Source organism: Alligator sinensis, unplaced genomic scaffold, assembly GCF_000455745.1.
Source record: "Alligator sinensis unplaced genomic scaffold, ASM45574v1 scaffold377_1, whole genome shotgun sequence".
NCBI lineage: Eukaryota > Metazoa > Chordata > Crocodylia > Alligatoridae > Alligator > Alligator sinensis.
The window spans coordinates 2,476,976-2,482,053 of NW_005842047.1; the positions used below are offsets into that span (position 1 = coordinate 2,476,976).

A 5,078-nucleotide genomic window follows, 5' to 3' on the forward strand; every position below is an offset into this window, starting at 1 on the left:
AAGTCGATAAAAAGCAAATGGAAGTGAGGGGGGGGGGGGGGGAGGAGAGAAGAATTCCCCCCTCTTTCCCCCCCACCCATAAAACAAATGAAACCAACAGAGCCAGTTCCACCAGTCATTAGAAAATCCCACATATCATCCCACAGTAACATCAATGTACACACAACTACTGTCCAGCACCTCAGCATCAGGCTGCACGATCCAAGTTAACACTATGATCCAAGTTGACTCGCTGGCACATAGCAAATGTAGCAAATGAAATTATTTTAACGCTGTAATCCTGTGTTTAGTCATACACAGCTTTCCAAAAACTTTTACCATTGCCAGAATAAAATGTGAGAGAATAAGTTACTTCTCTGCAAGTTAGCTAACTGAATTTGAATTGAGATTTAAAGTAAAATATTTATGCTATTAAAAAATAAAATAAAAGGAAAACAGGGTTACTGGTTACATGATGCTTCCTGTCAAAAGAAAGGGGGTTCTCTTTTGTAGACTTTCCAAACATGTAAGAAAGGAGCTCTCTTGTAGGAAGGCTAGTGGTGTCTATCCAAATATTTCTGTTACTAAATTCTTTTTCATTTAAAAAAACCAAATAAACCCAAAACAAAACTACCCAATCTCAAAAAAACCAAAATTTTACTTCATCAAAAGGGAAGAGTTATATAGCTAAGCAGGCTCAGAAAAGTTAGGAAATCTAAAAGCTGAATCTGTAACCACTACTACTGCCCCTTTGTACCTACAAAGAAATTCTTAACTATGTAATAATATACAATTAACAGGTATACTATTCTGTAGTACTGCATACAACTCCGTAAGCAATGGTGCTGGACAGTAACATATTAAATATGCAGTAATTTTTTCTTACTAAGCAGTTCAAAGTGTAACAGCAAATATTTTCTGGCATGTAGGTCACTTACGATTTCAGGTAAGCTACCTTAAGAACTTAACCTGCCTTGCCTACTAAATAACACCAACAAAGCTGAATAATGTGTAGTGCATTACTGTTAGATCAATGTATTAAAATCAAGAAAAATATTTTACCTTCTCTTACAAGACTTTTCCCTCTCCATTGCTCTCAAGAGATACCCCCCTCTAAAGAGATAGTTCCCTCCTCTCTTGCTCTAGAGAGAGCATTTCCTTTCTTTGCCTAAGGGCTTTTCGACCCCCATCTCAACTTTTCCCATCTCCCTCTCGCGAGCCCTTTTCCCTCCCTCTGAGAGCCCTTCCCCACCTCCCTTGAGCACACATCCCCCCCTTCCTTGAGAGAGCACATCCCCTCTTTTCCCATCTTGATAGCATCCCCCTGAGCGCTTCCCTCTTCCTCTCTGTCAAGTACTCCCCTGCTCTCTCTAGAGTGCTATTCCTCCCTTTCTCTCTAGAGAGCGCTTTTCCCCTCCACCTCTCTGGAGAGTGTTTCCTTACTCTCCCTCTAGAGCACTTCCCCCCTCCATCTCTCTCTCTCTCTCTCTCTCTCACGTGCACACTTCCCCACCAAAGAGTGCTTTCCCCCTTTTCTCTACAGCAGGGGCAGGCAATTCATTTGGCTATAGGACCACTTAATGAGAATTGGTAAACTATTGGTAGCCCTGCCCCCTGACAGGTGCCCCACTCCCAGTCACCATTCTTGGGACCAGAAGTCCCGCCCCCTACCCTCTGACCTTTGCCACCAGAAGTCCTTCCCCTTGCCCTTGAAAGTACTCCTTTTGGGATGGGATTTTGCCATCTTGGAACCAGAAAAAAACAATATGTTATTGTCAATATTTAATCGTGTGTGTGTGTGTGTGTGTGTGTGCGCACGCGCGTGTTTAAATTGTCCTGATTTCTGTGTGTTTGCATAGCATATATAGATGTGATTGTATAATATCGCAAAATAAAGTCTTACTCTTGTATATTGTGGGGAGTGTTGATGGGTATAGGGGAGGTTGTAGGGGAGTGTTTGTGGAGATGTGTGGGTGTGTATGGGGTTTGCGGGTGTGCATATAGCAGTAAGTGGGCTCCCCCCAGAGGCACACGGGTGCGTGAGGGGGTGTGTGGGGAGTGTCGAGGAGGGTGGTTGCAATGTTTGTGGGGTGTGCGACTGTGTGTGGGGGACAGTGCGATTGTGCTGTTTGCAGAGGGAAGGTTTGTGGGTATGGTAGGGTGTGCATGGGAGCCCACCATGTGTCCTCCCCTGAGCCAGTCAGCACCTGCCCCCACCCCGTAACAGCCCACGAGCCCTGCGGTGCCTTCCTGTTGCAGCCCCAGTCCCGACCAACACCTGCTCTAGACTCATCCCAGTGGGAGTGGATCAATGGCAACCCACGTGCACGCAACCCCAACCCGACATGCCCTGTGCCTGCCATGGACTCACCTGTGCCGAGCAGCAGCACAAGGAAGAAATTTGCTTAGGGCAGAGGAAAGCGACCCCTCCCCCTTGCTGCTGCCAGGTGCTTTCTGCTACAGCCAGCCGGACACCACGCTAGGCTGCCCTGCATCTGCTCTGTGCTGTCACCGCTGCTCCACTGGGCAGCCTGGAAGCAGTGGAGATCCCGGTGTGGAGTCCAGGAGGCTGCAGCAGAAAGCGCCTGGCAGTGGCAAAGGGGAGGGGCTGCTTTTCCCCTATACTGAGCAACAGTTTCTGCCTGGCGTCACCACTGCTCAGTGCAGGTGAGTCCAGAGCAGGCATGGGGAATGCTAGGTCAGAGCTGTGCATGGGTTCCTGCTGGAACCACAAGGCTGGGGCCAGGCAGTGGCGGCAGCTGGAAGGAACTGCCGCTACCTGGGCTGTCTAGAAAGGCAGTCCACCCATGGAGTAGCCCCAACCCTGCTACATGCCCAGGCAACAGCAATATGTGCCATGGCTAGACAGGACGGTGCTTGGGCAAGGTGGGACTAAGGGAACTGCCGTGGGCTGAAGAAAGACCCTCTCTGCAGGCTGTATTTTGCCCACCCTGCTCTAGAGAGCACGCTTTTCCCCCCTCCTTCCCCCCCCCTCTCTAGAGAGTGCAGTTTTCTCCTATCTACAGCATCATTTCTCAAACCATGGGTTGCGACCCAGAAGTGGCTCACAAGAATAGATGAAAGGGTCGTGAACAAAATGGATTATCCTTTGAAAGGCAGAAGCGTGGGAAACTGTGGTTTTTCCCTTGCAGGCTGGCAGAGTTCCAGCCTACTTGGGGCCCCTCCATGTCCCATACACACCCCATGTGCACCCCACCCCACACACTGGGGGCTTGGAGGCAGCAGGTCAGGGGTGAGGGGCACCAACAGGGCCAGGGTCTGTTTTCTACTTAACCTATTTACTGGGTCAGGGCTGGCCATTGATGTTTACAAATTGGTCCTGGTCAGGGCCGTCCCCGGGGGGGGGGGCGGGGGGGAGTGGGAAACATGAATCAGGGCATCTGTCCTGGGCCCCGCGGAGCTAAGTGGAGCGGCTGCAGTGACTCCATGCCACCGCTGCTGGCTTCACACCTGGCCACTCACTACCTCCCCCAACCCACCGCCAATGGCAGCAGCAGAATCTCTGCATCCAGGCCGCACAGGATCAGGATGGGGGCGGGGCCCTGCACGGGCCCATTTGCCCTGGGCCCCGCACCCTGCTTGGGTCAGCTCTGGTCCTGGTACAAAAAAAGTTGGGAATGCACTTTCCTCCTCTTTCTCTCTCTCTGTGTGTACGGCCCCAAACACACTGAATGGATCCAGGCCATGCCATGACAAAAAAAATATAAAACCTGCCAACATATCTCCACTACCCCCACAATTATTACACCTCACAAAAAAAAAAAAAAAAAAAAAAATCAGTATTCCTGAAGCTTACAGCTGCACCTCCAGAAATATAATCTCTCTCATCCAAAGGCACCAAATGCCCTGACGGAAAATATGTAGAAGAGACCAAACAACAACTGTGCGCCAGAATGAACACACACTGGAAAACTATCAAAGACAAGAATACCCAATTACCTGTGGGGGTACATTTCTCACATTTCATTTATGACACATTATAACCTGTCTAACATCCAACTCCCCATGTACCTCTCCACTAGTTCCCGGCTACATTTACTCCAATCCTCCCTCAATCTGTCCCTCATCCACTGACTCCTTAATTTACATTGCCACTAACTGTCTTTCTTGCACGCATACCAGCCTCTGGCTTCTTTACTACTCATTCCATCCAGGAAGCACACACCAAATTTCCAGGAAGAGCACACACCAAATGCAGGTGCTTCCTCAGCCTGATGAAGGGTATTAATACCTAAAAGCTTGCAAAGAAGATTTTTTCCAACTATCTGAGTTGGTCTAATAAAAGATACCAGATTTACCCAAAGAACCTTGTTTCGCTCAAGAGCAGACTTTTATTTTTTTTTTTTTTAAAGGAAAATTTTTCATGTCCCAAGTCATGAAATCAGGCAGATCAGATCCAAATCTGTTTGAATTATTCAAAACCCATATGTAGCCCTGCTACCAACAAGTATCCTTGGCGGTAGCAGGGCCACATATGGTTCTTGATAACCTCAGCTTGGGGCTTCAGGTGTCTCTAAATCCTTTGGTGTGAATCCTATGTGCTTGGAGACTTGGGGTTTGTATGCCCCTGAGTTTCACTTGCCCTCTGCCATATAGCTGCAGCATCAAGTTAGGGAAGAGACTCATTTCCATAAAGTCAACATATAGCAGAGAGCTTCCCACAAGAAATGAAAATGTGAGGCTAACTATACATTACCTCAGTCAGGTTACTACCCCCCACAAAGTGGTTTACTCATGCCAATAGGAAAACCATCTTGGTGGTCATGGTATTTCCCCTACCAAAAAGGCCAAGATGTTGATGAGGATAAGGTACAACAGAGCGCACTGTCAGTCCCCCGCTCTCAAGACAGAGAGTGGGCACGCCCCGACCTCTCTCTCTCTCAAGAAACTGGGCACGCCCCCACTCTCTTGAGCACTCCCCCCTCTCTCTGAGCACGCCCCCCTTCTCTCGAGCACATGCCCACCCCTTGAGCACACGGCCCTCCTCTCTCTCTCTCTCTCGAGCACGCCCCTCTCTCTATTGAGCGCGCCCCGCTCTCCCTCGAGCGCACACCCCCCTCTCTCTCCCTTGAGCACAC

General features: G+C 49.1%; 1 protein-coding gene across 1 annotated transcript in view; it reads right to left on the reverse strand.

Moving 5' to 3' along the window:
- The window catches only part of LRPPRC (leucine rich pentatricopeptide repeat containing), a 166,692-nt gene that overhangs the window by 83,327 nt on the left and 78,287 nt on the right, over nucleotides 1-5,078 (reverse strand). The window lies entirely within an intron of this gene.